Genomic DNA, 24,825 nt, shown 5'->3' with positions numbered 1-24,825 from the left:
TGGATTCCCACCAAAGCATATGAGGATTCCAGTTATTCCATCCAGTACATGGTATTGTGATTTTTTATTTTAGTAATAATAGATGTGTATGGTATCATTATTTCTCATGAGTAATTATTTCTCATTGCAACAGAGAGGTGGGTCTGAATTAATCTGATCAGGAAAATGAAGAATCAAAGCTTTGGAGATCAATGTTAGGGAAGCTAGCTAGAGAAATTTTAATGTGATATGAATCACCCGAGATCTTGTTAAAATGCAGATTATGTTTCTGTGGGCCTGGGATGGGACTTGAGATGAGGCATATCTAACAAGCTTCCACGTGCTGCCATGCCAATACCACGGGCCTCAATACGAGTAGAGAAGACTTAAAATAGTGTTTACCAAACTTTGCTGTTCAAATGAACCTCATGGGGACAAATGTAGATTCTATATCCTTGTCCCAGAACTGCTACATCGGAATCTCCAGGGGAGGCGCCTGGGGATGTGTATGTTTAGTAAGGGCCCTGAGTGATTCTTTCATTAGGCAATTTGGGAATCAGTGTCCTAAGAACTTTCCAGTCTGCCTTTATTATCTCAGCATCTTTTGGGGAGAGGGAAACCCAAGGTGCTGGTCTTGAAGGGTAGATGGGGAGCTCAGGGGAAAAAGCAGCGATCTCAACTTAGGCTGCATTTTAGAACCACCTGGGGAACTTTTAAAAATCCTTAGAAACCTTCAGGGTGAGACCCAGGTCTTGGTATTCCTTGAAGCTCTCTAGGTGACTTCGTTGTACAGCCAGGGCTGAGAAGCACCACAGGAGTGGGAGGTGGCTGAGCAAGGCAGAAACTGACAGCTGTTCAGGAAAGTATTATTGAAGAGAATGAAGAAATAGATGATTTATTTAGATTATAGGTAAGTTCTTTATGCATCTGCTAACTTCTTTTTAATACTGGCTTTCTATAGATGTGGTTTGAAAATAATTTGTACTTTAAGGTAAATCTTCCTTTCTTTTCTTTTTCTTTTGTGATTGGGGAAATAGCCGTTCTACAGCCCCGTCCCCATCCTGTGCTCCTCTCCCCCAGCACATTATTAACAGATACGGATGGGAGAATGCAATGTTAACTGACGGAATTCAGTACGGAAAGGACTTTGGGAAATGATCGAGAAAGGGCTTGCTGGCAATGAATGTTTTCGGTTAGCAGAGTCCTTTCTGTTTGCTAACGAGCTGGCTTTCTGAGGCCATCAAGCCAGGCACTTAGGACAGCTGAATCGACTTGGAGCTTCTAGAATGGTGTGGACATCAACACAAGAAAGTGCCTAATTACTTTTTATTTTCACTTCCCCAAAACAATTTACCACAAAGCAGAGAGGACCTGTTTTCTGTATCATCACATCTGATCGGTATGCTAAACTTCATCCAAATTCAAAGGAGCACACCCTGGTGAGATTTACACTTTCTTCTTTAGTAATTTACTGCTTCCTTCTCCTGAAAATCTAGTAAACTAAATAACAATGGAGTGGGGGAAGAGAAGGAATTGTTCTCATCTTTAAAATAAGAAACGCCTTGCTTTGGCTTAAGGCAGCGCTAACTTGCTACTGTAAACATCAGCAATCCTGTCACAGACAGCTGCGCACTCAGGGCGCTCCCACCCCGGGAAACGTGTGCACAGCTCAGACATACACACTGGACCCAGGCAGCAACAATGGAGAATAGGACCTGGAGGTCTTTTCCCAGGTTTTATCTTTAGCAGGCATCAATTTCTAAAGTAGTAAGTCAGCTACTAAGTTCTCCCAGAAAGAGTCTGGCTTCCTCTGTTTGTATGGCATTTCCTCCAAATGTGTAGCTGGAGAGACCCAAGTCCACAAAGAACAACAGTATGGGACGGGAGTAATGTCACCTGTCTTTCCTTGTCTGCTCTGCTCCTGGGGAATAACATGCTTCAAGCAATACAAAATAATTCCAGACAACTTGAGAGCAATAGCTTTTAATTCCCGAGGATGTTTTCATTAAAAAGCGTACTTACATACTATAAAAAATAACAAGAAAAAGATATGAGCTTTACTGATGCCCTCAAAGCTAAGCTGAATACTCCCCCATGAAAAATTTGTTTTGGAAATGGTTTTGAACATGATTTTAAGATATATAAACGTCATTGTTTCTGGAGGCTGAACACAGACATTTGGCTCTTTTGGACTGAGAGAAATTAGAAAACAGCTTGGATTTCATAAACTTTTACTTGAAAATAACACTGCAGTATTATGAAAACATAATTAATAGAAATTGGAAGGAATAGATTGTTGAAGCATAGATTCACAGATGTTAGAACCAGAAGACGTGAAAGATCATCTAGTCCAGTGGTTCTCGAAGCATGGCCTGTATTGGAATCCCCTGGAGGGCTTGTGAAAGCACAGGTTGCTGGGCCTTTCCTCCAGAGTTTCTAACTCAGTAGATCTTGGATGGGGCCTGAGACTTTGCATTTTTAATGAATTCTCAGGTAGTGCTGATTCTGCTGATTTGGGGACCACATTTTGAGAAGCCATGTTCTAGTCCTGTTTAATTGTACAGTTGAGGCCACTGAGTCCTGAAGAAGTCAAGTGTCTGGCCCTCCTCTTAGGTCCTGTTCCTCTCTAGGGTGAACTCCTCCACTTGAGTGCAAGATATTATCCACTCTCAGAGACATTGTTTTAATAATTGTCCCTTCTCCTGGGATCAGCATCTCCTGGGATTAATTCTTTAGTTAATTATGTTAGCATACAAACGTGCTATGATAGTGTCCATATAAGAAAGAAGACAGAACAGACTCACATTCCATTCCAGCTATGCCCTGCAGAAGGCTGTCTGTAGTCATTGTTCCACTCCTCTCCTCCCAGTCTCTTTTGAACTCACTCGAATCACACTCTCATCCCAATCATTTTCCCGAAACAGCTCTTGCCAAGGTCACCAGTGACCTTCATGTTGCCAAACACAGTGGTCAATTCTCAGGTCTGTCTCGCTTGTCTCACCAGCAGCATAGTTGATTACTCTCTCCTTGAAACTCCCTCCTTTGCTGGAGGGACACTGCTCTCTCAGTTCTCCTTCTAGCTCATGACCACTCCTTTTCAGTCTTCCTCGTTGATTCTTTCTCCTTTCCTTTATTTCTAAACACTGGAGTTCCCTGGTGCTCCATCCTTAGACTTCTTCTGTGTCTACACTCACTCTCTAGGTGATCTCATCCAGGAATACTGTCTATATAGTGATAATTTGCAAATTTATGTCTCCAGCCTGAATCTCTTCTCCTAAACTCCAAATTTGTGTACAGGCAGTTCTTGCTTCATGCAGTAGTGTGGGACAATAAAAATGATTGTGCAAACTGAAACTGTACAAAGTGTTCTTAATAATCAGTGAGAAAAATTATAATTGTTATGGGACTTTTAAAATTTTGTCAAAGTCTTAGACTGTCTTATTCTTGGTTATAAATGTATGGGGAAATAAAAATAAAAACTAATATTTTAAAACTAATATTTACTTAGTTTAGTACAGTAATTGAAAACATTAGAAACATTGAGAATTAAAGTGTTTTATTTCTTTTGTAAAACACTTATCAAGAGTAGTTTGAATGGTGCTTGCCTTCTTGTTTTACAACTTACCATATGGAGTAAGCATCTTTTCTATGCCTTGGCAAATTATCATATTATTTTCTAAGTTTGGATCAGCTTCCAACATTTGAGCCTTTGTGCTTCCAATGTTGTGAAATATCTCTGAGAGTTTTTTAATGTGAAGTATCTTGCCTCAATCAATTCCTCTTACAAATTCTGCTGGGACATCCTCATCTTTTTCCTTACAGCCACTTTTCTCCTTTATGTCTATAAACTCACTTTCACTAAGTGCCTATGGCTGTGTATTCTAGTGTGTTGAATGGCAGCAGTGTCAATATTCCCAGGTCGGCTATTTCTTCTATAACTCCACTTATATTTGATTTGAATTTCACTTCTAGTATTACCATTTTTTTCTCTGCTGACCTTTCATCTTCGTTGGCCAATTTCTTCTTTTGATTCTCCATTTTTGTGGAATGTCACGTGGGCTTATTATTGGGAGACAGGAGACAACACAATGACACACTTTGCTGTGTATGAACTGAATAACGGATGCAACAAGTGACCAATCAGTGACCAGAGTCAGGGGGACTCTGAAAGAAGTGATGCGATTGGTCACGGATCATGATGTGTATCTGTTATACATAGAGTGATTTGTGGGCTGAAGAAGCAGTGAAGTTGTACTTTATGCAGTCATCCACAGTTAATATAATGTGGCAACTAGAATTTGAACTACATTGTTGGGGGACTGGTGTTATTTAACTGAACCTTGGTAACCGAAATTTGTGCATGTCAGAATCCTGCAGAGAGGATTGTCTACAGCGAAATGCCTATTTGACATCACAACTTGGATGTTTATTTTTTATTTTATTTTTGGAGACACGGTCTCATTTTGTTGCCCAAGCTGGAGTGCAGCGGCATCATGATAGCTCACTGCCACCTCACATTCCTGGGCTCAAGTGATTCTCCTGCCTCAGCCTCCCGAGTAGCTGGGACTACAGGCCACCCAGATAATTTTTCTATGTACTGTAGAGATCGGGTCTCGCTTTTGCTCAGGCTGGTCTCAAACTCTTGACCTTAAGCGATCTTCCCACTTTAGCCTCCCAAAGTACTAGGATTATAAGTGTGAGTTCCCCCCACCCCCATGTTAACACTTAATGTGCCCTAAACTGAACTCTTAATTTTTTCAACTTCAAACCTACAGTTCTTGTCTTTCTTGTTAAATGGTAACCCCATTCTTCTAATTGTTCAGGTCAATAAATTTGGAGTAATTTTTGACTCCTCACTTTCTCTTATACTGCACAGCCAGTCCATCGACTAATCTTGTCATGTTCAGACTGTAATCAGAATCCTACCATTTCTCACTGCCATCATCCTCATCTGGGCTGTCACCATCCCTCACGTAGCCTCTACCCTAGTGCCTCCCACATTCTCCACAGCCATCAGAATGATCCATTAGAAACATGAGTTGATTATGTGACTCCTCTGTTCAAAATCCTTCCATGGTTTCCTGTTTCAATTAGAGTAAAAGCGTAAGTCCTATCATGGTCTCTAAGGCCCTATGTCATCCCACCCAAGTCTGCCTCTCTGAGCTCCTCTCCCTTCACACCCCCCTTGCTCACACTGCTCCAGCTGCACTGGCCTCCTCACTCCTCCTGGAGAGGCCAAGCATACTTTGCCTCAGGGTCTTGGCACTTCTTTTCCTCCCTGTCTGGTATGTTTCTTCCCCATCTGTATACACAGCTCGTTCTCTCACTTCCTTCATGCCTCTGTTCAGATACTACATTTTATAACCGTGCTATATAAAATAGCAATACCCAGAGTTCCACTTTTCATCTGGCAATCTTTTATTCCCTTATACTGTTTTTTTTTTCCATAGCTTCTGGCATCATTCAACATATTATTTATTTGTATATTTCCCCTGCCACTAGATTGTGAGTTTGATGAGGGCAGAGATTTAGCCTATTTTGTTCAAAGCTTTATCTCCGGAGGTTAGAACAGTGCCTAGATCATAGTAAGACCTCAACAAATACTGAATGAATTACTGGCTTGTGGCAGTTCTGAAGAACCATATTTCCAAGTATGATTTCTTCCAAAGCACACCTGATAACTAAAGCAATAAGAAAGGCAATGACTTTAGTGGTTTGCTTGGTTCTGATTGGAGATGTAGAGCTGCCCTAGAAGTGTAAACATTTATTGAAAACTTTCTTATGCTCTGTAGTTTTTATCTACAGAGCACATACATCTTGTCTGGGAACTTGTTTTGATATCAAATTTACTTTATTAAACAAATCTGAAAAAATGTTTTCTTTGTATAAATTGAAGCAAAAATATTCTTTATGATTTGGCTATTTTTGTTTTTGTTTTCATTTATTTCTTTGGAATAATAGGGGGAAAGGTAGGAGGAAAAAAGAACAATGCTAAAAAGTCTGGAGGTGACCACATGTACAAGGACCATGTGTGCAAAGGACTGCTGAAAATAAATCAGGTAGAAACCTGAAAATACAGTGTTATGTTGGATTGACCTTCATTTGGAGTTCTATCAGACACCTCTTATATATCAGACATCTTCTCAGAGGGCCTCTTTTTTACTTCAGTCATTGCTGGGGTCACCAGCAGCATGCAGGTGTAACTTGACAACACCATACTTTAAATTGACTGTGTATTTCTCACTTTCTGCCCCAGGGCTTCTCTGCCTTCATTAATTCAGATGCCTGCAGGAACCCGCGTGGGCATTCTGGGTCACATACAAACCTACTGACGTGAGGGCAACCTTTGGTTAATGGGGGTTGGGAACTGGTAAATAAATATTTCTCTCTGTCATATCTTGGGTGAATAATTCTGAGATGTATTCTTCACGGTTCTTTTAGAGGATCATAGAGGGATCAAGCCTTAGTTTCCCACAGGGGTGAGAAGCTAGATTGAATTGCATTTCCCTTCTGCCTCTTATGTTCTTCCCACTCTTCCCCTTCAGCTCCTTGGGATCATATCCCAAAATAAAGTCCCTCTACATCAGACCTGTTGCAGCTTCTGCCTTTTGGGGCAGTCGAGGCTAAGACAGGGTCAAACAGAAAATCTTTTTCTTTTGTGCCAATTGCAACTTTCTATAAATACCTTATCTAGGAGATGCTCCCTCCTTGCTGAAAGACCTCCATTAGCTCTCTATGGCCTGTATAATAAAGACCCAGATCCTTAATTATAGAAATTAAAAGAAGGTATTTTACACTCTCAACCTACTTGCCTTTTGAACAACTCTAAACCAGTGCTCTTTTATTCTCCCAAATATGCCATCCACATTTTTGCCTCTGTGTGTGTGTGTGTGTGTGTGTGTGTGTGTGTGTGTGTGTGTATGTGTTTTCTCCCAAGCATTAACTCTTGTCTCATATTCTCCTAGAAGCTTTTCCCAACAACTTATCTTACAACATTCCCGCCTCCTGTGCACCCTTGCTGCACTTTTTGTCTGGGGTGCTCATTTGGTACATATGCTACATTGCGTTAAATTATTGTTTATCTCTTTATTTATATGTTCTGACTAAACTTCATTATAATCATCTGTGGGAATAGATTGTATCTTATAATTCAGTATCTCCAGCAGTACTTTACACAATGCCCTAACAATAAATGCCAGCGATGCTGAGACTGACATTGTGGTAACATGATCTAAATCGATGTTTATCAAAGTGTATTCATGGTGTATTAATAGATAGGCATTATAAGAACAAAAATATTCTATGCACAGTTAACTTGGGAAACCCCGGAGGACTTCTCTAAGTCTTTAATCAAACTTCATTGCAAATCTCTAAGAGGAAAATCCAATATACAGTTTTCCCAAACTTACTTGACCATAGACATTTTTTTCATGAAGCATTTCCTTAAGCTAGTTTCCTGAAATGCATGATTAAACTATTTCTAGTTTACACTACATAGAAATCCCAGGAGTCAAGGGCAGAGTAGGGGTATAGGGGATGGATGCAGGTCAGAGAGAGAGAAACACTATATGGTATGACAGAGCCTTATAACAGACATGAGAAGACAAAATATTCACATCCTAAAAATCACTAATGAACATTGGTCAGGAATATCTTCCAATATCTCAAATGTTTTTTTGGCATGTACTTACATAATCACGTATTTTTCTCCTTTAATTTTTCTTTTTTTTGAGATAGGATCTTGCTCTGTAGCTCAGGCTGGAGTGCAGTGGCTTCATCATAGTTCACTGCAACCTCAAACTCCTGAGTTAAAGCAATCCTCCTGCCTCAGCCTCTTCAGTAGCTGAGACTACAGGCATGCGCCACCATGCCCTGCTAATTTTTCTGTTTTTTTTTTTTTTTTTTTGTAGAGATGGGGTCTCCCTCTTGCTCTGGATAATCTCAAACTCTTAGCCTCAAGAGATCCTCTTGCCTCGGCCTACCAAAGTGCTAGGATTACAGGTGTGAGCCACCATTCCTGGCTTCCTTTAATTTTTTAATGTAATAAATTATACTAATAGATTTCTTAAAATTTGGAAATCTTGTTTTTCTGGGATAAACTTTACTTAGTCATAGAATATAACCATCTCAACATATTGGTAGATTTAATTCATTAATATCTGATTTGATTTTAATTTTTATAAATTATAGGTGTTCTAGTTTTCTTTACTGGAATATCTGTATCAGGTATTGGTGTTAGTATTATGATAAAAATCTAAAATGAATTGGAGAAACTTCTGTTGTTATTCCTTAAATTTAGAGACAACTCACCTGCAAACCTCCTGAATCTGGTGCCATTTTTAATTGTAGAACTTCAGTATATATTTTTTAAAATTCTATAGATATTGGACTGTTCTGGTGTTCTACTTATCATTTAGTCAACTTGGGGAATTTATATTTTGATAGAACATTATTTGTTTCATTTAGATTTTAAAGTTTCTTGGCATAAGAAAAGTGGTAAATGTTATTTGTCAGTGACTCGTGATCATAGAAGACATTTTATGAGTATAAAATGTTTCCATATAGAAATCAGAATTTTAAAAAATATAAATTGGTTTATTTTACCACCTGCTAAGTTTTAATTGACTTTTTTTTTTAATTGACTTTTGATTACACAGAAAATGAAATCCAAACTCCTGACTATGGTCCTCAAGGCCTGTATGATGATCTGGCCTCTGCTCAGCTGTCCAACCTCATCTTGTGTATCTCTGTGCCCTGCATCCGTCATGAGGGTCTTTGCTTTGTTTCACCCACACAGCAAGCTTTTAACCCCCTTATGACCTTTTTACTTGCTGTTCCTCTTTCCTCTGATCATCAGGAATAAACAGAATGCTTTGCTGGAGAATAACAGTGAGGACCATAATTTAGATAGGCCTTTTGAGGAGGTGACGTTTAAGTTGTCATCTGTGAGACGGGCAGAAGCCAACCATGTGAAGGTCATAGGAAGAGGAATCTTTCTAAATTATGATGCCCCATTGTTATTTTCTAGCAAAGCATGCTATTGATTTCCTTTGCAGCACTTATCACAGTATGTGTGTATTAATAATTGTGTAAATAGTAAACAAATATTAATACTTGTGTCCTCACTAAATGGTAAGCTCCATGAGGCCATGGAATGAATTAAACATTGTATTTTTTATTTAAGGGGAATGATGTGATGAATAACTGAGCAATAATGGAGAGAGCCATGTAAATGCTTAATAATATTTTATCTCATGATGTATAAGGAGCCGTAATCCAGCCCCTGGTGATAGGCCAGGAGCAGCAGGTTTCACAGGATTTCATGTAGTAGGCAGGATGGACCATGGGAGCCTTTCAGTGAACTGAAGACACAGTGCAAAGACCAAGGTCATGCTCCACTGGTTATATCTGGAAGTCCACTAAGAATATGACATCCCCACATACAAATACATTTATAAAGTCACACATCATAAAATTCTGCATTTTTTGTGTAATTATTTAACTTTTCATTTTGTTTCCCAATTAGACTGTGAGTTTCTTAAATGTAGAGATTCTCTGCTACACTTTTTTTGTTTTCTTCACAGTGCTCAGTACCAAGTCATAGTAGGAAGGACATCATATTTGAAGCCTGATAACCCACATTGAAAGTCAGCGCCACTTATTAGCTATGTGACTTTGGGCAAGTTGGACTCTTGGGGCCTCAACTTGTTGTCTATCAAATGGGGATAATACTACTTTTATTCTGTTAGGTTTTCTTAAGGAACAAATGAGATAAGATTCATGAAATAGCTTGGAGAGGAAGAAAATGTATAAATGTGAGTTGCCATTATTATGTACTTTATGAACAATTATTGATTATTATTAGTTTAATTTAAACATTACCTGCCTAATGAAAACATTTTACAATGTAGTAAAAATCACATATTTAGCCGTGGGCTAAAATTTTATTTTCAGCTGTTATAATCCTGAGGCCAGCTATAAAATGCCATTCTTTCAGACCTTACTCAGTGGGAGAAATCCCTGGGCTCCTCCAGGGGGAATGAGGAGAACATTTCTTAGCCACTTGGGACATAGTTGTGGTCTGGGTTTTGTAGCTCTTAAGAGTTCCCTGGCAGGTAAATTGGGTTCAAATCCCAGTATTGTTTATCTCTGCTATTTCTGAACGTAGTCATCACAATAGCCAGCTCAACGTTTCAGAAAGTTACAGTAGTGCGAGGCTTAATGCATCCATGAGGCCTCTACCTAAAGAGGGATCCAACAATAACATTTTGTCTTGATGTGATAAAGGAAAACTTTACCCTTTCCATGGTAAGCTTTAGAGTAGGAATGAGGTACCCAAAATATGTTAATTAATTAATTTCCTGTAAACTGGAAGTTAGGTCTAAAGGCTTGATAAGATTCTGGTTAAACTTGTTTCACAAGAGTGTATAGTAAGTGATGTTTTATGTTCTACATCGATTCAGGAAGAACATAGTATCAGATTGTCTTACTATTAGTGATACTTAGCTTGATTATTTAGTTAAGGTACTGGATCTTGCCATTGTAAAGACACCTCTTTCTCTTTGCAATTAGCAAGTAATCTGTAGTACTGATGCATAAATATTCTGAAATGCTTTAATGGAAGACATTTGGTTCTTTCCAGAGAAAGATGCTCTTTGCAATGAAATCATGTCTCTTTTAGGAACCTTTGAAGATGAATCTCCACCTTAGGGTGGAAATGCACGAAGCTTGCAAGATTACTGACTTTTAATAATAGAAAATGTGACTCTGGTATACTGAAAGAGAATATTTAATAACTATTTTACATGAGACTGAGTTTATAATTTAATTCAACTGTATTAGTTAAGAAATATTCTAGGGAATACTTTGAGAGAAGAGAGAGTGGGAAAAACCTGAACCTCAAGATGTGGTTCCTATAGCAGAAAACTCTAGTCTTTTTCAGATAGTCACCTAAGTGGCAAAGACCTAGTGAAAGAGGCTTCAGTTTGAAGGCTGCTCATCAAGGGAGCACAGTTTTATACAATGTTTTCTAAAAGAGGGTTTGAAGAGCATAATGTTGATTTGAAGGTGACAAAAGCTGTCCTCTTGTCTCTATCAAGTGTCAGAGTGCTCCATCTCTAGGGATTGGATTGGAACTGTTCCCAGCATTGCGACCACTCCTGAGAGAAGCCAATGTGGTGCTGTGGAGTGAAGGAGGTGATACCCTGAGACTTCCTCAGCCTGCTCTGCAGATCCAGATCTCCAGGGTGCTGCTGGACCGTTGAGCCAGAGGTGCCAAGCCAGTCAGTTTGTTGCCAACACCATGCCCACAGCCAGTCTTATGACTGAACAAAGTAGATGAATTGAGTAGTACTGGGTAGTTCCTTGGTGCAAATTGTCTCCCTCCTAGAAAGTGGTGTGACAGAACAAGTACCCCCCAGCTTTGAAGGAGGACAGATCTGGTTTAACTGCTTACTAATCATATGCTCTTGGGAAAATTACTATTATTATTGTTTTAATGTTTATTCTGGGCCATTTATTGTTTTAAGTCTCACAACAACCATAGGAGATAGTTGCTATTCGTTGCCCCTTTATTTATTTATTTAGCGATGGGTCTTGGTGTCTTGCCCAGGCTGGAGTGCAGGGGCTGTTCCTAGGCCTGATCATATTGTACTACAGCCTTGAACTCCTGGGCTCAAATGATCTTCCCACCTCAGCCTCTCAAGTATCAGAGACTATGGGTGTGGGCCACTGTGCCAGTTTAATATCCCCATTTTACAGACGAGGACACTGAGGCAAAGTATGTGTATGTGTTCTGTGGATCAGGTGTAGGACATGACACAAGGAGCTGGCCTAGGGACCCCACTTAAAAGGGTTTCCTGACACAGGCAAGGAAATTTCATAGGAAGGAGGGTGGAGATGAATGTCAGAAGAAGAGCTGGGGAGGAAGCTGTAACAGCCAGCCAGAAGAGAGAGGTTGATTGCTCCATGGAACTATAGTCTGATGGCTATTCTGACAGAGGAGAGGGGTTGCCAAGGAAACAGCAAAAGTGCCCCATGAGGAAAAGAGACAGTTTTAAGTGCACTAGGACTCAGCATCAACCCTCGGCAATTGTGGTTCCTTTCAGGGACCACCTTTCTGCTGCTTACCAAACAGTACCACCTTCCCTTCTGCCCTACTCCAACTCTTGAGAGGGCAGAAACCACAGCAAGGAGCTGGTGGGGCGGATGAGAAGCAAAGGAAGCCACCCAGAGAAGGCAGCGATGGTGTCCGTCTTTCCCATTGCAGGCTTCCAGCCTGGAGCAGCCCGTGCTGGGGAGGGGAAGAAGCATTAACTCTAAATGAAGCTTGGGGTTTTGACTTTTTACCATGGGAAAGGATATTTAATTTATTGAAATTAGCTGGCTTTTTGGATAAAAGTGAGAGCAAGACTATTTTGTGTGTGGAAATTTTTGTTAGTGGAGAGGGACCAGAAAAGTCAATAGACCTGCTCTAGATTCATCTAAAGGGTAGAGGAGAATCAGCCTCACAGAATAGATTTGAACAAACAGTGGGAGAAAATGATAACATTGTGTTCTTTTTGCACTTTTAGAAGTCCCCCTCTTGTAGCATAATGCAAATTCTTCTCAGAGGAGTAGCAAATTGCACTGGTAGGCTTCAAAACTTCAGTATACCTGAGGAATATTTTCTTCAAAATAAATTTTAGAAGAGCGAAGATTCAAATCAAATAAAAGCAGACTCTGTCTCTTCACCTGTGTGTCTTCACCACTACCACCCATTTCAATGAAAGCAGCACCGCCTGTATATGTTTTATGTCTTTAGCATTAAAGAGCAAAATTGTTGATGTGATGATGATACCTTAGCAAAGCCATTTGGCTGAGATGTATAATGGCTTCTGGGGCTTCTTAAACATGTCTCTAGGGAATTAGGGGACTGAGGTACCCACTAGGTTTCTTTGCGCCTGACTTCAGCCACCTTTTCCTGGTGGGTAGATTAATACATGCTTGAGCTCTCCAAGGCAGCCTACTTCATTCTTAGGCCTAGCTGACTAGAAGAAAGTTCTTACTTAATTGAGCTAAATAACTAATAACCACCCCCCTCACCTTCTAGAAGAAGAAATCATGGGTTTTTAAAGTACAGCAGCCTTTTTCTTTTCCTTTTCGTCTAGTCGTTCCCCTTGTGGTTTGAGGGAGGCAATTTTTCATGCTTCTGGCCATTCGGTCTGCAGTTTTGAGAGTGGTCATGGTGTCAAGTATCGGGGACAGCAATGTAATACATTCTCAGAGAGAGAGAGAGAGAAAGTATTTTCCCAGAATCAGAAAAATACCCTCAAATAAAATCTGAGGAAATGAGGACCCTAGGTTTTTCTGCACCTCCTCTACCCCACCCCATATTAGAAGATATGATATAAAGTGAATCGAGGCATCAAGGTGGGGTTGTTTCTTTTATTGAATGTATCAAGATGGGAAGCATTAAAGATTCATGGTCTGAACATTTTTTAGGTAAATAAATTCCCAATTCAGTTTATTCTCTGAAGCTTCTGTCTTTACAGATCTTTGTATTCTTTTGCTATGACTAAAAGGTTCTTAGATTTCTGTTTAGGGGTCCGAGTTGGGTTTGTTCTCAGCACATCATTTTTCTGAAAGCCCAAGTATGGCATTACTTCACCCTACAGTCCCTGCAGGGTCTGGGCAATGTTCTTGGAAACACAAAGATGATCTCACCCAGTTGGAAGAAGGGTCGCATGATAAAATAATGGTCCTTCTCCCACTTTAGGCCACTGCACACTGCTAAAATATATTGCTTCGTGACCTTTTGGCTAAGATCTCATGAAGAACAACTAAAATATTAACTTCCTGTCAGCTTTACCACATCCAGGGCTATAATTTCTGACAGCTGTAAGAGATCTTGTGCTTTGTGGGGGCCCAGATGAGCTGTCTTTGTAGAGGTCCCTTTGTGATAGCTGAATTTGTCTAAAAAGCCTGGATCCTAGACTATCCAATTCAATAATCCACATAATGCTTGAATCATCATTGCAATGTTTGCTTGATTTTCCCCTGGCAGGGTTTGTCCAGCCTGGGCTTGAGAACCACCAGTGAAGGGGAGGGGACTCTGAAGCGGCCCATTCCGTTTTTGGTTTATTATTTGTCTGAAGAAGGAAAAGTTCTTTCTTGCTGAGCTGAAATCTGCTTCCTTGAAACTCGCAGTCATTAATCCTAGTTCTCCCCTCTGGGTCTATGCACAGTAAATTGAATCCCTTTTTAACCATTAGAACTTAGCTACTGTTTCTTCCCCAAATCTTGTCTTTAAGGTAAATAATCTAGTCCCTTGAACATGTTCTCTTGGGATTTGGATTCAGTTTCTTTTACCAAGCATATCCCAAACACATGCTAATACTTGTACCCAGAGCTGTATTCAGTACTGAGTTATCTACCTTCTTGTTCCTAATATTATATATTTATTAGAGCACCATAAAGTGCCATTAAATTTCTTTTGGAATCATTTCACACTGTTGACACACATTGAACTTATTATTAATTAAAATTTCTAAGTCTCTTACATGCTTACTGTTACTAAATTTGTGAGTTGATTTTTGAACCTATGTATAGGATTTTGTACTTATTCATTCTAAATTTTATTTGTTATATTTGTCTATCATTTTATCCTTTCACAAATCTTTCTGAATCTTGATTCTTTTATCAACAATATTTTCTGTCCCTTCTGGCTTTTTATCATCTACAGATTGGATGAGCCTATTTTCCACATTTCCATCTTACCCACTGGTGTTAGAAGGGTAGAGCTACAGACAGAGGGCAATGCAAAATGGAAATTACAGTCCAGTAATAAAGTAACATCACTATTTAATGAGCCCTACGTCTAACCAGTAGAACAAGCCTTTGGGTAGTGATCCTGGTGTGATGAGAGAAATTGATAGTGTCTCAGTAACCTTTACGCCTTACACTAGGGCTTCTTAATTTAAAAAAGAAATAAGAAATTAAAGGCAGTATTTAAAGCAAAGGTAAGAAAACACCCATTAGTGCATAAAATTTTTTTAAAAAGATAGCCAAGATTTTATTTGAGAACCCAGTCACTTCCCCAAACCTCGATTGTTCTTTTATTTAAAAAACAAAAACATTTTTGAATAAACTTTTTGAAGTTGAGTTTTTAAAAATGATCATCTGGTTCATTTAATTGATGGGTAAAGATGTGGTTTTGTTTAAACCACCCCATATGTAGGTTTTCAGCCCCCACCCCTTAAAATTAATTGCCATAATTCTTAGCAGTGACAAACACATATATGTGAGAGATGGAAAGGAACTTAATTTCAGTTGGTATATTCTGACTGAATAAAGAGAAGAAGTGGGCTTCAGGAGATAAACTTGAAGGATGAGTTGAATTTTCCAATTAGGAAAGGATCTAGCATGATTCTCCATGTTAAAGATTTCCAGATAAGTTCAAGAGGAAAAAAGCTGAAGCTGAATTTCATAGGGAAGTAATAATTCCCTTCTGATTAATGAGTATCCATAGGCAGCATTGCCAGGACAGACAAATTGCAGCACTACATTCCAACTTAATAAAAAAACCCTTTCATCAGTTGGATACTTAACCCTACTTTAAATTACTCTAATTAATGAGATGCATGCCAGTATGCATGGTCAGTAATGGGATCATTGTACTTTATTTTCCTTTTGTTTACACAGTGTCATAGTTACATTTTTTTGGCTATGTTTTGTGATGTTATGACCCAGACTGCAAACAAATTCTGAATCCAACTGTTACAGGTTGTTTGTAAAGTAATTTTGGAGTTCAGTTTGTTATGATGTCCAGTCCTCCTCTGCTGCATGTATACACAAACACGCAGACACACACACACCCCATCTCTCTCTCAGATAGTCACAGAATATATTTATTAGCCTAGTCTAGCACAAAAATTGTAATTATAATTCATTTGTAGCTGAATATTGTTTTTGTGGAGCACCCATCTATTCTTAAAGAGTTTTTACTTTTAAGGCTTGCATAGTCAGTGTGACATGTAGATGGGTCAAAATTATCCCTACCCCTATACACCTCTTTGCTTTGACCATAGTAAACTCTTTGCAGATCTCCAAATGTGTCATGATATAGCCTTCTCCAAAGCTTTGCCTGTGCTCTTCCCTTTGACTGGAATGTCCTCTTTGTCTGGCTCAATAATTCTTACCCTTCAAAGTGAGGCTGAGGTGCTTTCCAGGATGTTTTCCCTGACTCCTAGCTCTTATTGTAATGCTCTTGTGCTTATCATTTACAAATCATGTATCACAATACATTATAAATGCTAATTTACTTCTACGTCTTTTATTTAACATTGTGTATCCATATCATGTTATTTATAATAGATGCTACTACTGAGACATAATAGGTGCTCAACCAATGTAATAATTTTTTTTTTAAAGCAAAGGGCTTTCTTATTTTCCAGACTAGAATAGGTGTTTGTACTGTGTATTCTCATAGAGCACTGAACTTCTCCTTTGTAGCACTTACCAGACTTGCAATTATGTACATGTGCAGTGTTTGATGGGTGCTCCTCCCCCAGATTATAAGCTCTCTGAGGGCAGGGACCATGCCTGTCTTTCCATTGTTCCATTCCTATTGCTGGTACAGTGCCCAGCACAGGGTATTTGCTCAGTAAGTATTTGTTAAATCAATGACGAATTCAATGAATGGACCTCTGTGTGAGAGAAATTAATGAGGAAAATGGTACCCTTAGGTTTTAGTGTAATGGAAGTGATTGCAAAGGGGTAGTGTTATAGAAACAGAGTAAGAATTTAAGAGGGTTTCTTGAAAACCTAACTAGAATGCTAAAGGATATAGTGGGCAGAAGGCAGCAAGGGTGAGGATGGAGCCGGGAAGGACAGGGCCCTGATAAAAGGAGAACAGTATGGGAAGAAGTGTTTATACCCTAAGCTGTGGGAGTGGCTCACGTGATGAAGGCCCTAGGGAAGTGGGAGGCAGACAGGATAGATGTGATTGTGGTTTAATGAGGAAAATGGTACCCTTAGGTTTTAGTGTAATGGAAGTGATTGCAAAGGGGTAGTGTTATAGAAACAGAGTAAGAATTTAAGAGAGTTTCTTGAAAACCTAACTAGAATGCTAAAGGATATAGTGGGCAGAAGGGTTCCACTTAGGGTTCCAAATAGGGCTTTGGCTTAAAGATTTTTTTCATGGTCTTAGCAGCTCCGCTTCCAAAGGCAGCATGACACTGTGGAAAGAGTTTTGACTTTGATATCACACATCTGATTTCAAAATGCACCTATAACACTTACTAGATGTCTTACTTTGAGTATGACATGTGACATATCTCAGTTTTCTCATTTGTGAGAAGGTAGTCACATTTGTCTTGAAGAGTTGTGTGCAGTTAAATGAGATAATGTTCATAATGCATTTAACTCAATATCAGGCCCAGAGCAATTACTCAGCAAATGGTAGCAGTTATTAATATTAACCAGACTTAATCTTTATGAAACTTTTGAATGGTTCTGTTCTTGGCCCTAAATCATTCAGTATTTTAAAACAACAGTTTGAAGCATTCTTATCAAATTTAAAGATGACACAGAACTGAAAAAACCAGCTAATATTTTGGCTGATGGGCTAAGGAGCCATAAAAATCTAAAAAACCTAGGAAGATAGGCTAAAACGAGCATGATAAAATTAATAGGGATAAATTTAGATTCTTGCTTTTGTGTTTAAAGAATCAGCTGAAACCAGAGCAAGGGAGGCTTCATTTAATAGTTTATAAGAGAAAGACAAAGGCTAAGGGGTATTAACTGACTGTCAGCTTAACATAAGCCAACGGGGCTAAGGCTGCCAGAAAGCTAATGTGATCTGAGGCCATGTGATGGAAATAGAGTGTCCAGAAGAAACGAGGTAGTCATCCAAGTGTCCTTGTGCTGGTCAGACAACAAGGGAGTTGTGCTCAGTTCTTGGCCTGCAGTTTGAGAGACATAGATCTAGCAGAAGGTTAACAAGAGGGACAAAGTTCTGGAAAACATGTCATTTGAGCGATGGTCAAAGGCACCAGAGATGTTTAGTCTGGAAAAGAGGAGACTGGGGTGGTGTAGGTTGGGGTTGGGGGTGGAAATGGATGGTAATGAAGCATGCCACAACCTTCAGATATTTGAATGGCGTTCATTTGGAAGAGGAATCAGACTCGTTCTGCAGTGTTGAAAAGGATGGAAGAAAGATTATGACTAGAAATTGTAAGGACGGAAAATTTTGGTCAATGTATGTTAAAGCATGCTCGTCATAGGTATATCTGCTAGCATTTATAAACCCTCATTATATGCAAGGCTCTCTGCCAAGCTCTTCTTATATATTATTTATTTAGTCTTTACATCAAGTCTGTAATGTGTGTATTATTATCCTAATTTTATAGAGGAAGAAACTGAGGCTTAGATTGAAGAAGTAAAGCTTTTCAAGAGGTTAAATGATGAAGGTGGGGTGCTAACTCAGGTCCTGTCTGACTAGAAAGCCTGTGATTTTTATCCCTATGGCATTTTTCATGTAGGGCGTCCTGGAACACAAGACTTTCAGTGCTAAAACCAGGACAATTCCTTACAAACCAGAATGGGTGGCCATCCTAATTTTATAGTGTATTTCCCTACATCCCCAAGATGGTAAACTTTGCTGCCTAGAAAGCTAGGATTATAGCTCAGTGCCTGGCTTTGGCTCAAGTTTCAAAAACACTTGTAGAAAATTTGAACTCTTTAAATATGGAAATGATATGCCCTAAGTGGCAATGAGTTCCTAATTCTTGGATGTAATAAAAAGAGGCAGGATGCCACCTGTCAGAATTGTGGAAGATGAGAATTCTTTAATTGGGCTTGTTGTCAGAGAAGACCATTTCTACAGTCCTTTCTATCTATGTCATTCTGCAATACAGACAGAGAATTCCTGGACCTTGAAGTGATCTTCTAGGCTCTTTATACAGAATTAAGAGCATACTTACAGTACTGGTTTGAGATGGTGTCTCAAGAAGCCTAGAACACAGACCATTTGTCTCCCTTCTTGTGGTCATTATCTTCTGCTAAATGTAGCCGAAAGCATATGTACAAATGTTCTGAAATTTTTGCCCTCAGAATACACATGCTTTGGATTTTTAACCCAAGGCTCTTCTGAGAAAGATTCAGCCAGTCATGGTGGCACATGCCTGTAGTCCCAGCTACTTGGGAGATTGAGGCAGTGGGATTGCTTGAGCCCAGGAATTCGAAGCTATAGTGCACCATAATTGTGCCTGTGAATAGTCACTGCATTCCAGGCTAGGCAACATAGTGAGACCCCATGTCAAAAAAAAAAAAAAAGAAGAGAGATCCAGACATCAATTCATTTTGTGTATACATAGGTCATTGGTATGTTTATTCATTTAAGAATCATTTCAAAAAGAAGAGAAACAAAACAGGTCTCTGTCCTTTGGAATGCATTCATCAGTGAAATTTCATTTCATCCATCAATTGTCTTTAAAGGCCTCATGACTGAGAGTCTTGGAGCCCAGTAGTATTCTGAAAAAGATCTTTACATTTTCTAGACCCTTGAAATTTGTCCTGTGAGTATCTGTGAAGTGTTGTCTTGGAAAAGTCTTTTCTCCACAGTGGAGTAAAACTGATAGAGAACAAGCAAAGTGGCCATCATAATACATTTACCCCATGTAAGTTAGGAATTTCTTTCTTAGTGATCCTCTGCTATCTTACTTGGGGAATCCCATGGGCCAATGAGGCCGAGACCACATCTTCCATGGAAAGGCCTTTGTCACTTGGTGAGTCTCTGTTGTCAGCTGAAGGAGATTCCTTCTTGTCTTTGGCAATAATGAAGCAGATGGCCAATGCAGGGAATTCTCAATTGGGAAAACTGAAAACAAAGTAAAAATTTCCAAAGAAAATATGGTAACCTACAAAAGTCTACATTTTATCCCCTTTATGTCCTTATTCAATGTGTATCTTCTCAATGAAGGGCCCAAACAACAAACATCAGTTATTTTTTTATTTAAGTTTAACATGCTCAAGTCTATTTTCTTATATAGTTTTGCTGTTTATGTTTTTCTTCACTAATAGCTACAATTATTCAAGAACCTACGTGTAGTCAAGCTCTGAGATCGTGAGGTATTTATCATTCTGTGCCTGGCTTATTTCGCTTAACATAATATCTTCCAGGTTCATCCATATTGTTGCAAACAACAGGATTTTCTTCGTTTAAAAGGCTACGTAGTATTCCATTATATACGTACATATATATGTATATACACACATTATACACACACACATAAACACACACACAATTTTCTTTATACATTCTATCTGTTGATGAACACTTAGTTTGATTTCATATCTTGGCTATTGTAAATGATGCTGCAACATGGGTGTGCAGATATTTCTTCAGGATACTGATTTCATTTCATTTGGGTTTATACCTGGTTGGGATTTCTGGATCATGTGGTAATTCTATTTTTAATTTTTTTGAGGAACCACCGTGTTTTTTTCCATAATGTCTATACTAATTCACATTCCCACCAACAGTGTGCAAGAGTTCCCTTTTCTCTACATCCTCATGAACAATTTTTATCTTTTGTCTTTTTGGTAATAGCCATTCTAACAGGTGTGAGGTGATATTTCATTGTTGTTTTAATTTGCATTTCCTTGATGATTAATGATATTGAGCATTTTATCCATATATCTGTTGGCCATCTAAATGTCTTCTTTTGAGAAATGTCTATTCAGATCCTCTGCCATTTCTTAATTGGGTTATTTGTTTTCTTGCTATTGAGTTAAGTTCCTTATGTATTTTTAATATTAACCCCTTTTTAGATGTATAGTTTTCAAGCATTTTCTTCCCTTCTGTAGGTTGTCTCTTCAGTTTGTTAATTGTTTCCTTTGCTGTGCAGATGCTTTGCAGTTTGATATAATCCCACTGGACCATTTTTGCTTTTGTGCCTGTACATTTGGGTTTGTAGCCAAAAAATCATTGCCTAGATCAATGTCATAGAACTTGTTCCCCTATGTTTTCTCCTAGTAGTTTCAGTTTCAAGTCATACATTTAAGTCTTTAATCTATTTTGAGTTTGTGTATAGTGTGAGATAAGGGTCTAATTTCATTCTTTTGCATGTGGATATCTAGTTTTCCCAACATCTGAATAGGCTGAATTGCCTGAATAGCCAAAGCAACCTTAAGCAAAAGGAACAAATCTGGAGGCATCACTTTACCAGACTTTAAGCTATACTACAAGGCTATAGTAACCAAAACAGCATGGTACTGGCACAAAAAATAGAGACCTAGACCAATGGAACAGAACAGAGAACCTAGATATAAAACCATCTACATATTGCCTTTGCTGATATTTGACAATGTAGACAGCAATATACACTGGGGAAAAGAACCCATATTCAATAAATGGTGCTGGGAAAATTGGATAACTGCATGTAGAAGATTGAAACAGGATCCATATCTCTCACCACTCACAAAAATTAATTCAAGATGGATAACAGACTTAAATCTAAGACATGAAACCGTAAGAATTCTAGAAGAAAATGTTGGAAAAATTCTTCTAGATATTGGCCTGGGCAAAGAATTTATGAAGAAGACTACAAGGGCAATCACAGCAACAACAAAAATAAATAAGTGGGACTTGATTAAATTAAAAATCTTCTGCACAGTCAAAGAACCAATCAACAGAGCAAAAAGACAACCTATAGAATGGGAGAAAATATTCACATGCTAGCTGTATATCCAATAAAGGGCCAATAACAAGAATCTACAAAGAACTGAAGCAAATGAGCAAGAAAACATCAAACAATCCCATTAAAAAGTGGGAAAAAGACATAAACAAAAGCTTTCCAAAAGAAGATAGACTAATGGCCAATAAATGTGAAAAAAAACATCACTAATCATCAGGGAAATGCAAATCAAAACCACAATGAGATATCACCTAACCCCATTGAGAATGGCTTTTTATCAATATTAATGCTTCTAATTCATGAATGTGGGATATTTTTCCTTTTATTTATGTCTTCTTCAATTTCTTTCATCAGTGTTTTATAGTTTTCAGAGTACAGCTCTTTTACCTCATTGATTAAATTTACTCCCAAGTGTTTTATTTTATTTTTTTGTAGCTACTGTAAATGAGATTACTTTTGTGGTATGTTCTTTTGGATAGTTTGTTATTAGTGTATAGAAATGCTATTGACTTTTGCATGCTGATTTTGCATCCTGCTACTTTACTGAATTAATTGATCAGTTCTAACAATTTTATTTTAATGGAGTCTTTAGGGTTTTATATATATATAAGATCATGTCTGCAGACAGGGACAATTTAATGTCTTCCTTTCCAATTTGAATGCATTTTATTTCTTTCTTTTGTCTGATTGCTCTGGCTAGGACTTTCAGTATTACATTGAATAGAAGAGGCAAGAGTTGGCATCCTTGCTCCTGATCTTTGAGGAAAAGCTTTCAACTTTCCACCACTGAGTGTGATATTAGCTGTGAGTTTGTAATAGATGGCATTTTTGTGTTGAGGTACATTCCTTCTGTACCTAATATGTTAATAATTTTTATCATGAAAGAATGTTGAATTTTGTCAAATGCTTTTTCTGCATCTATTGATATGATTGTATGGTTTTTGTTCTTCATTCTGTTAGTGTGGTTTATCACATTTATAGATTTGCATAAGTTGAGCTATCCTTCCATCCCTTGGATAAACCCCATTTGATCATTAATGATCCTTTTTGTCTGCTGTTGAATTTAGTTTTCTAGTATTTTGTTGAGGATTTTTCCATCTATGTTCATTAGGGATATTAGCCTGTAATTTTCTTTTCTTCTAGTGATCTTATCTAGCTTTGGTATCATAGCAATGCTGGCCATATAAAATGAGTTTGGAGGCATAAAATTCTTCTTCAAATTTTGGAGTCATTTGAGAAGGATTGGTATGAATTCTTTTTTAAATGTTTGGTGGAATTTAGCAGTGAAGCCATTAGGTTCTGGGCTCTTTAATGGGACACATTGTATTACTGATTCAATCTCTTTATTTGTTATTGATCTGTTCAGATTTTCTGTTTCTTCATGATTCAGCCTTAATTGGTTTATATGTCTAGGAATGTATCCATTTCTTCTAGGTTATCCAATTTGTTGGTGTATAATTGTTCATAGTAGTCTTTCTGATTCTTTATATTTTTGTGGTATCAGTTGTAATATGTCCTCTTGTTTCTCATTTTGAGTCTTCTTTTTTCTCTGTTTAGCTAAACGTATGTCAATTTTGTTTATCTTTTCAAAAAACCAACTCTATTATTTGGTTGATTTTTTGTACTGTTTCTTGTCTCTATTTCATTTATTTCTACTCTGATGTTTATTATTTCCTTCCTTTTCCTAACTCTGGGCTTTGTTTATCCTTCTTTATCTTGAGGTGTAATGCTAAATTGTTTATTTGAGATCTTTCTTCTTTTTTGACATAGGCCTTTTTATTGCTATAAACTTCTTTCTTAGAATGCTTTTGCTGCATACCTTAAGTTTTGCTATGTTCTGTTTCCATTTTCATTAGTTTTAAGATATTTTTAAATTTCCCTTTTAATTTCTTCTCTGGTCCAGTGATTGTTCAGGAGCATTTTGTTTAATTTCCATGTATTTGTGAATTTTCTGAAATTCCTCCTGTTGTTGATTTCTAGTTTTATACCATTCTGTTTGGAAAAGATACTTGATATAGTTTCAGTCTTCTTAAATTTGTTAAGTTTTGTTCTGTGGTCTAACACATGATCTGTCATGGAGAATGTTCTGTGTACACTTGAGAAGAATATGTATTCCGCTGCTGAATGAAATAGTCTATATATGTCTGTAAGGTCCTTTTGGTCTAAAGCATAGTTTAAGTCCAGTGTTTCCTTATTTTCTATCTTGATTTGTCCATCATCAAGAAGTCTTCTACTGTTATTGTATTGTAATCTATCTCCCCCTTCAGATCTATTAATATTGGCTTTATATATTTAGGTGTACTGGTGTTGGTTACATATATATTTACAATTGTTAATCCTCTTGACAAATTGACCCCTCTTTCATTATGTAATATAATGGCCTTCTCTATCTTATTATATGGTTTTTGATTTAAAGTCTATTTTATCTGATACATGTATAGATATTCCTCCTGTCTTTTGGTTTCTATTTATATGGACTATCTTTTTTCATTCTTTTACTTTTAATCTATGTCCTTAGAAGTGAGATGATTCTCTTGTAGGCAGCATATGGTTGGGTCTTTTTTTTTTTTTTTTTTTTTTTTTTATCCATTCAGCCACTCTATGTCTTTTGATTGTAGAATAAGATCTGGGATTTGAACCTAGTTTTATGAAAGTCTGTTTTCTTCTCATTATGATAGTCTGCTTTTATCTGACCTGAATCTGTCCTTTTTCTGAAAGCATACCTGAAATATGAAATAGTTGTTTCAGGACTTCCATCCTCTAATACTTGTGGACCATTATTCTGTTCTTGAGATACCTTTCCCACAACTTGCTTTTCCTGAGATACTCTAATCCTTAAGTCTCATTAAGGATCAGTGCCTGGATTCTTAATGCCTAAAGGCATTTGAACTGCTCCTTATCTATTGCCTCCCAACCAGAATCATCACCTGGATTCTCCTAATGAAATATCTTCATTGGCTCTAAGTCCACTTTTCATGCATTTCTCACTTGAACATTCATACACCTTGACTTGAATATAATGTTATTTAATATAAGGAATGTATTTAAACATCGTATCTCTCTGTTGATATACTCTTGTTCTGACTTCATTTCTAAACTCCTGTAAAATCAAATCTCTTTACCTGGAGTTATGCTGTATGGATGCAGGGGGAGGTGGGCAGGGGATATG

At 37.9% G+C, this 24,825-nt stretch overlaps 1 long non-coding RNA gene across 1 annotated transcript in view; it reads left to right on the top strand.

The window, feature by feature from the left end:
• Positions 1-5,956: 5,956 nt before the first annotated feature.
• LOC123621790 overlaps positions 5,957-24,825 on the top strand; it is a 33,192-nt gene continuing 14,323 nt past the window's right edge. Inside the window, exon 1 of the long non-coding RNA XR_006729259.1 lies at positions 5,957-6,038. This is a non-coding gene — a long non-coding RNA (uncharacterized LOC123621790). The remainder of the gene's footprint in view (positions 6,039-24,825) is intronic.

The sequence above is a fragment of the Lemur catta genome, chromosome 16 (assembly GCF_020740605.2).
Source record: "Lemur catta isolate mLemCat1 chromosome 16, mLemCat1.pri, whole genome shotgun sequence".
Taxonomy (NCBI): Eukaryota; Metazoa; Chordata; class Mammalia; order Primates; family Lemuridae; genus Lemur; species Lemur catta.
The sequence above is the reverse complement of the archived record's forward strand: the minus strand, read 5'-3'. Positions and strand labels throughout refer to the sequence as shown.